The following is a 9,216-nucleotide window of genomic DNA, read 5'->3' as shown; positions in this document are numbered from 1 at the left end:
ATGGCCTGTATCAGTCAGTAGCCTTAATCCGAGGGACTGTATCGGTCAGTAGCTTTAATTTAAGGGCCTGTATCAGTCAGTAGCCTTAATCCGAGGGCCTGTATCGGTCAGTAGCTTTAATTTAAGGGCCTGTATCAGTCAGTAGCCTTAATCTGAGGGACTGTATCAGTCAGTAGCTTTAATTTAAGGGCCTGTATCAGTCAGTAGCCTTAATCCGAGGGCCTGTATCGGTCAGTAGCTTTAATTTAAGGGCCTGTATCAGTCAGTAGCCTTAATCTGAGGGCCTGTATCGGTCAGTAGCTTTAACTTGACCGGCTGTGCTGGTCAGTAGCTTTAAGATGACCGGCTGTGCTGTTCAGTAGCTTTAATCTTAGGTAAGAGCTGTTTGCTGTCTCCTGATTCTGACATAAATATCTCGAGATCTCAGTAAAACAGTACAGTAATGAACTGCTCACAAAAAAAAAGGGGAGAATCCATGACCCTTTCCTGGTTTTCTGCCTGGACGTTTCAGAGGACATTTAAAATGCTTAAATCAGTTGCTGCTTTTCTTTATGTAAAATCCATTAAACTGCTCTGACCCTGATGAGCCACAGCATTTCAGGACCGGCCGTGAGTGTGTGTGTACCTGTGTTTGCTCGAGAATGTGGTGTTTGTCGTAACACTGCTGTGTGGGTGTATTTGCTTGCATGAGACCCTGCAATTCCTCTGTGGTCAGCAAGTCAACATTGCCACACTTTTCTCTGATAGCTTGCCGTCATGAGGTGATCCATCCCACCAATCTGACCCTGATGTTCAACAGTGGGGGAGGATTTCATAATCGGAGCCTAGACTTGGGCCGACCTCTCGATCAATAGACTCAGAGTTCACCCTGAGCCAGCAGCTTTAAATGCTGACTTCATCAATATGTTTATAAGTGTAAATAACTCATTAATAAATGGACATGGAGCCTCTGAGATGAAGAAAGATCAAACTAAACACAAAAAGATGATCTGTGAGTTAAGACTGATCCTGATTGGGGTTCAATGGTAGAAACCTATGGAGGAAGATCTGCTGAGGCTGAGAGGGTTAACATGACGTATGGAGAAGACGCTGAGCTTTAACAGGAGAGATGAGCGTGGGTCACTGTTTGGTCAGAGACAGATCACTGTTGCTCTTTTATTTGTGCTGGAACTGATTATTAACCCTCTCATGGCTGGTGTTCACTACAGTAGACTATATATTTAAATAGCCTTTCAATGCTTACTCCTAAAGCTTCGTCACTCTTCATTATTCATATTTCTTACCCATATATGATCATGTGACGTCTGGAATATCTATTAAATACCTTCATGTTACAAAATTCACAGAGGTACTGAAACTACTGGCTGATTAACTCAGTAGGGGATAGTTTTATTACAGTTTAATCAGTATGGGTTTAGTCCCTTTTAGCAGGACCCCTCGTTTACCCCCTTTATTTCAACTGGGTAATAGCCCATAATAGCACTGGTATTATATATTTTTAAAATAAAAAACAAACTGTAGTATATAGTATATGATCTTATACATAGTTATATTCTAATGCATATTATTATTATATATACCAATATTGTATATATTTAACTTTAACTGTATATTTTAACTTTAACTAACTAACTGTAAAATTTAACTTTTTATAATATAAAAGCACACAGTGTACTTCAATTGTTTTGTTTGTTTTGTTTGAATAATTAAATTGTGAATATTTGTTTAATTATTTATACGCTGTGTAAACACCTGTTTCCTAGTTGACTGGAAGCGCACCAAGCTGTGTGATGTCACTACAGGGGACAGTTGTCATATTGGTCAAAGTAATAAATATTGAAGAAAACAAAATCAACCGAGAATGTTTTAGTTTAGCTTGGGAGTTATCATGTAAAACAAATCCACCTCTGTTATTTAATAATTAATAATTCATGCATGACCGGGTTAATGATGATGATGATGATGATTATTATTATTATTATCATTATTTTTTATGATAATAATAATTAATGATCCTTTAGAAGGAATCACACTTGTTCCCTACTGAGGCAGCATTAATACTGTGGTCAGTTTTACCACACTACAGTGTAGTTGGTAAAGTACTCAGTGTAGTTGGTTTAGTATTCGGTGTAGTTGGTAAAGTACTCAGTGTAGTTGGTAAAGTACTCAGTGTAGTTGCTGTAGTACTCAGTGTAGTTGGTTTAGTATTCAGTATAGTTGGTGTAGTACTCAGTGTAGTTGGTTTAGTATTCAGTATAGTTGGTGTAGTACTCAGTGTAGTTGGTTTAGTATTCGGTGTAGTTGGTGTAGTACTCAGTGTAGTTGGTTTAGTATTCGGTGTAGTTGGTAAAGTACTCAGTGTAGTTGGTTTAGTATTCGGTGTAGTTGGTAAAGTACTCAGTGTAGTTGGTGTAGTACTCAGTGTAGTTGGTGTAGTACTCAGTGTAGTTGGTAAAGTACTCAGTGTAGTTGGTGTAGTACTCAGTGTAGTTGGTAAAGTACTCAGTGTAGTTGGTAAAGTACTCAGTGTAGTTGGTGTAGTACTCAGTGTAGTTGGTAAAGTACTCAGTGTAGTTGGTGTAGTACTCAGTGTAGTTGGTGTAGTACTCAGTGTAGTTGGTAAAGTACTCAGTGTAGTTGGTGTAGTACTCAGTGTAGTTGGTAAAGTACTCAGTGTAGTTGGTGTAGTACTCAGTGTAGTTGGTTTAGTATTCAGTGTAGTTGGTTTAGTATTCAGTGTAGTTGGTATAGTACTCGAGGTGCAAAGGAAGACCAAGCAAAGAGCTTCCAATGTGCAACACTAGGGGGTGCAATTTCACTCCAGTTCGATCCACTTTATTAATGATGACAGTCAGAGGACTCTGAATGCTGTTTTTTAAGGTGAGGTCATGCAATCACATTTATTCATATAGAAATGCAAAATTAATTACCTTAAAAGTAGTATTATAAAATTAATTTAGTGGAATTAAAAGTACTAACAAATCAATCATACACAAAATAGATCGACAAACAGTTTATATTACTGTTTACCGTGTGTTTGTTTACCGTGTGTTTGTTTACCGTGTTTGTTTATCATGTGTTTGTTTACCGTGTGTTTGTTTATCATGTGTTTGTTTATACATGCAGTCCCTTTTTCACTCACTGCACCATGGAGTGAGTATACAAAAATTTATTTAACCACCAAATATTACATTATGTGTCCAAAAGTATCCGGACACCTCCAGTGCTTCTTGGGAAATGAAGGGTATTAGTCAGGAGTTTGTCCCGCTTTACTGCAGAAACAGCTTTACTCTCCTGAGAAGGCTTTACACTAGATATTGGAACATTGCTATGAGAAGGATTTGATTGTGTTCAGCCTCATGAGAGTGAGAGCCTCAGTGAGGTCATGTACTTACGTTGGATGATTAGTTCTGCCACTCCAGCTCATCCCAAAAAAATTGAATGGTGCTACATCATTTCAAAGAACCCCACAGCTCAATGCTATAGGCTTTCATCGCCCTCTAGCCCACGCCCGGCACTGGGCGCGCTGACCTTAGGTGACCTCATGTGCTCACAGATGCTCCCAGTCTGTAGTGCTTTTCAGACTGGTTCAGCAACACCTTCTAGTAGAAGATGTCTACATACTTTTGGACATATACACACACAACGAAATTGTGGGACCCCTCAGTTAATGAAAGAAAAACAATAACTTGAATCTGATAAAAGTAATAATTAATACAAATTCTATGAAAATAAACAAATGAAAATCAGACATTGATTTTGAACCATTGCTTCAACAGAATTATTTTACAAAGTAAACTCATTAAACAGGCCTGGACAGAAATGGTACCCCTGAAAATAATGTGACCAAAGGGACATATCAAATCACGGTGTGTCCACTAATTAGCATCACAGGTGTCTACCTGTAGCCCTATATATAGGCCCACTGACTGATTACAAGACTGTAGTCACTGTGTTGTTTGGTGACATGGTGTGTACCACACTCAATATGGACCAGAGGAAGCAAAGGAAAGAGTCTCAGGAGATTAGAAAGAAAATTATAGACAAGCATGTTAAAGGTAAAGGTCATAAGACCATCTCCAAGCAGCTTGATGTTCCTGTGACTACAGCTGCACATATTATTCAGAAATTTAAGATCCATGGGACTGTAGCCAACCTCCCTGGACGTAACCGATTGATTTTGTCGTGGTGTTCTTGGAAGGACTTCTTCTTGAAAGGAGCCTCGTGACCACTGTCTTTCAATTGCAATGTTGAAACATTTTATTCAAAAGTACAGTGTGGAGAGAGCAGAGGAGCATCTCACATTTTATACCCTTCTACAGGTCATGTATTGTTGCACTATTTCCATATATAGGATGTCACTGTTTGGCTTCATGAGGGGTGTAAAACAATTGTCACATACTATGTTTGTTCAGTTCATGTATGGCTTTACCAAATTAGGCCTGGGAATGGTTCATGCTCTCCCATTTAAGGCTAACCCATGGGCCTCACCATATTGTCTCTCGACTCCATACCATTCCTTTAGATCTATAAATACCCGCAGAGCCAATGTATATACACTACAATTTAAAATTGATGATAAATCAAAGAGACGGATAATACGAATAACAAAAGAGCCCAGAAAAGCTTCTAAAGAGATTAAAGGTGAACTTCAAGCTCAAGGAGGACACCATTGTTGAAAAAAAGCCAGACTGGAATTTGCCAAACTACATGTTGACAAGCCCAAAAGCTTCTGGGATATTGTCCTATGAACAGATAGAACTTTTTGCCAAGGCACATCAGCTCTATGTTCACAGACAGAAAAAATGAAGCATATCAAGAAAAGAACACTGTCCCTACTGTGAAACATGGAGGAGACTCTGTTATGTTCTGGGGCTGCTTTGCTGCATCTGGCACAGGGTGTCTTGAATCTGTGCAGGGTACAATGAAATCTCAAGACTATCAAGGGATTCTAGAGAGAAATGTGCTGCCCAGTGTCAGAAAGCTTGGTCTCAGTCGCAGGTCATGGATCTTGCAACACGATAATGACCCAAAACAAGAATGGCTAAGAGGAAAACACTGGACTATTCTAAAGTGGCCTTCTATGAGCCCTGACCTAAATCCTATTGAGCATCTTTGGAAGGAGCTGAAACATGCCGTCTGGAAAAGGCAGCCTTCAAACCTGAGACAACTGGAGCAGTTTGCTCATGAGGAGTGGGCCACAATACCTGCTGAGAGGTGCAGAGTTCTCATCGACAGTTACAGGGATCGTTTGACTGCAGTTATATAAAATATTAAGTTAGGGGTACCATCATTTCTGTCCAGGGTTTCATGAGTTTATTTTTTTAAATAATTCTGTTACAGCCTGGTTGAAAATCATTTCATTTGTTTATTTTCATAGCATTTTTATTTATTATTACTTTTGTCAGATTCAAGTTATTTCTGTGACCATTGTGGGTTTTTCTTTTATAAACCGAGGGGTACCAGCAATTTTGTCCACCTGTGTAGTATATTGTACAGCTGTTGATGTCTGTGTGAAAGGCACTGGAGGAGACTTCACCGTTCACTCTGGCAGCTGGATTAACTTTCAGGATTAGCTCTCAATCCCACCTTTAATCTCTTTACCGGAGGCCCATGCTTTCTGAGCCTTGACCACAGAAGCTGCGTCCACGTCAGGAGCGTACGTCTGTGACTGGGACGTAACCCCTGGATGTAAAGCTGTCCTCAGACTAGCCGTAGCAGATCCACTCTCACAGTGTTAGAGTTTCTCTGTTGGGACCTCGTTTCAGGGGAGCGTAATGCTGACCACGGCAGGCCAGATGTCTGAACTGGATGCTGCTTCTGAGGGAACGTCATGGCCAGTCGCTCTTGTCAGGTAAGTTGTTGCTATTATAACTGACAAACCGACAAATGAACAAATGAGAGGTTTCTCAGCTTCTACTGCACTAATTAAAGAACCTCTAGTCAGAGCTGTTCTACAGTGGAGGTTCTAGATAAGCTTCCCCAGTTTAAAACCAGATCATTAAAATGGTGGAGGGATACATGCTGCAGGGTGTAGTGCGGCTACAGAAAGTAGTCCCTAAAGAAAACTGCTTTATTTGAGATTCTCCACTATTTTACCTTCATCATCATCGTCATCATCATTCCATATAAAACTCAGAAGACTCCTGTAGCTGCACTGGTGGGTTTAAATAGGAAATAAATTATGGGCTGTATCTGTGGTGTAGTCATGGAGACCGACGCCTGCTTCCATTTAACACCACTGTACAGAGATCAGAGTGGGTCAGTTTCTCTACAGTGATGCTCAGCCCACCCCCCCACCCCCCCAGTTTACATCTTAACTATTTTATAATGTAGAGACTTTTATGATTCTAAAGGCCTTCCCCTTTAAATATGGTAAATTACTGTAATACACAGCATTGCGTGATTCAGTGATTCAATTATTTATCAATAATTCAACAAACATGACAAGTGAGATTCCGGTGTCCACTGAAGGCTGGTGGCTGGATTAGAGGTGAGGTCAGAAGTGGTTGGTGATTAGAGTTAAGAAGCTAACGGCAGATTGGTAAGCTGGGGGAAAGTTCCTCTCCTCAGAACAGACCCAGCTGCTAAAACACGACCATTGTGTTATTCATGTACAGTCAGATCCAGAAGTATTTGGACAGTGATATAATATTTGTAATTTTGCCTCTGTAGACCATCAATCAATCAATCAACCAATCAATCAGTCTGTATTTAAACTGGGAATACTCGGAATGGGACGTAGCAGAGCATTATACAGACAGGACTGAGAATTATAAAAGAGCATTTATGATGAAAAGGTTTTGCAAAAACATTTAAACAGGACATCAAATTTTAGTATAAAAAGATACATACAGTGAAACTAGGAAACAGTAAAACAAATACAGTAAACAGGGCTAACCAACACAACAAATACAAATCTAGAACATGATAGAACCAAACTGAAATGGGTAAATAATAGTAATATATACTAAAATAATTATAAATAATTAATCAATAAAGAAATCAGATTAATCAGTTTATGTAATTATGTAATAGAGTGAAGTTTTACCGAGTCCAGTAGTGAATTCCTGCTCACCAGTAAAAGCTCCTGGTACCTGAAGGGTGATCCAGTTACTGGTACGAGTTTTATCATCTCCTTCGTTTACAGAGGCCAGTGATATGATGTGAGGTGGCTTATGGCCAGTGAGTGCTCTGGAAATGAACAGAAGCCAGTGTGTGTGTGTGTGTATGTGTGTTTGTGTGTGTGTGTGTGTGTGTGGGGGGGGACTCCAGCCCCCCTTTTACCAGAGTACTGGTCTAGTGTATGTGCAGCTCTGCTGTAGGAACAGTGCCTCTGTGTTTCAGGTCTATCAGTGATGAAACCGGAGTCTGAGAGGAGTCTTACCTCAGAACCTCAGAACCTCAGAACCTCCAGGCATCCTCACTCAGTTCTCACCGCCGGAGTCAGCAGATCTTGCGATGGGGTAAGACCAACATGTTTATACACCAACCTGTTCATTACGTTATTGGTTAGCAGAGCTGGCCTGTCAGTGTGGACGGGTAAGTGTTTTAGGTGGAAATGACAAACCCGGGGAGAAAAATCCAAAAGAATAATGGAACACAATAATGGGTGGTGCAGCACTCCTCACAAGAACATCTGAAGAACCATCCACTAAAAGGTTCTTCAGGAAACCAAAAGTGCAAAGTGGTTCTGCAATGGCACTGCTCTAAAGAACCCTGTTTGAGTACTGGTCCTCACCCAAAGACACATTAGCATATACTCTAAGAAAATGGGTTGGACATTTCAGGGTTCACTGTGAGTCAGTGGAGAAGGAAAAGAAAACACAGCTGAAGGCCTAAATGAAAGTGTAAGGAGTGTATAGTGTGTTTTGTCTCTTGGAAATGAGTACAAGTGAGCACTGAGTAAAATTCTGAGCATTCAGTATCAATACTACTCAAATATATCATAAATCTTTCCAATAAAAGTAATGTACAGTAATTACAACTACAGTAATTCAGTACAGCAGTGCACAGTGCAATCACTCAAGTCCACCGCTGCTGATTAGCTTATACAGCATTACTGGTGACCAGTATGTGATGCATTTGGGATACTCTGACGGTGGATTCCACTTCCTGCTACAGGATGAATTAGCTGTCTGGATAAAGTGGCATCCAGACAGCACTGATCAATAAACATAAGCAGCTGGACCAGCACTTACCAGCATTAGGCCTGCACTATCCTGCAGTGGTGATCAGTAAGGACCGAATGCTGGTGGGGGGTGGATGGGGGTGTGCGCTGCTTGGGGAAAGGCCTTGTATTAGTTGGATTCAGTCTTAAAAAATAAAAGTAACAAAGAACTGAAGAAATAAAGACTAGGGCAGAATAGCACTCAGTGCCGTCATGCGTGCCGTAAATGCTTCATTTCCAGCCCAGGCAGCCTCTCAAAGCCTGGAAATGCCACTCTTTCATGCGATTATCCTCACCAATAATGAAAGTGGGCGCGAAGTGAGGAGGGGTACAGGCTGCACCCGCTGCTAGTTTTCTGTCAGTATCAAAGGAAATCCTGATTTAAAAGAGAATGCAAATAACTTTTCTCCTCCGTTCCCCCCTCTGAGCGCTTTCGTGGGGCTGATGCATAATGGATTGTCGGCATAGCAACCGTCTCCCCAATGTTAGGGGGCAGGCCGCTGAAGGGTTGCTGGGGTAACCAGCACTGCCCCTGCCACCCCATCCCATCCCCCTTTGCCCATGTAGATTCGTCCGGGGCCTTGAGAACCCATCCAGACTCCTTTCATATGTGATAATGTAGGTAGTGATGTTTTTATAGGGCAATAAAGTACAGAGTGCTACATAGACTCTTACAGGGTGCAGCTGTGCTCAGCGTGTGTTAATGGTCTAACTTTAATGGTCAGGCAGGACATGCTGGTGTCCAGCGCTTGCTTATTTTGCACTGGAGCTAATATCTGTTTCCATAGACTTCCATTCATTGTTAGCTACATTAGCTGTGTAGCCTCACTGCAGAACTAATAAAAACACGTGTCATGCCTGTCTGATTACTGTAGGGGTTAGGGGGCAAACCGTGAGAGTCGGACGATTATTTTAGTGAATTTCTTCTTCTAAACTGCAGATTTATCTTCTGTTAGGCCGCAATTTACTTCATATTCCATCTGCAGAACGTGTCTGTTTAAATCCCTCTGCCTCCTGATTTCCTCTGCAGGGTCTCAGGGTTCTAA

This window comes from Salminus brasiliensis, chromosome 24 (assembly GCF_030463535.1).
Source record: "Salminus brasiliensis chromosome 24, fSalBra1.hap2, whole genome shotgun sequence".
NCBI classification, from domain to species: domain Eukaryota; kingdom Metazoa; phylum Chordata; class Actinopteri; order Characiformes; family Bryconidae; genus Salminus; species Salminus brasiliensis.
Note: the sequence above shows the minus strand (reverse complement) of the source record.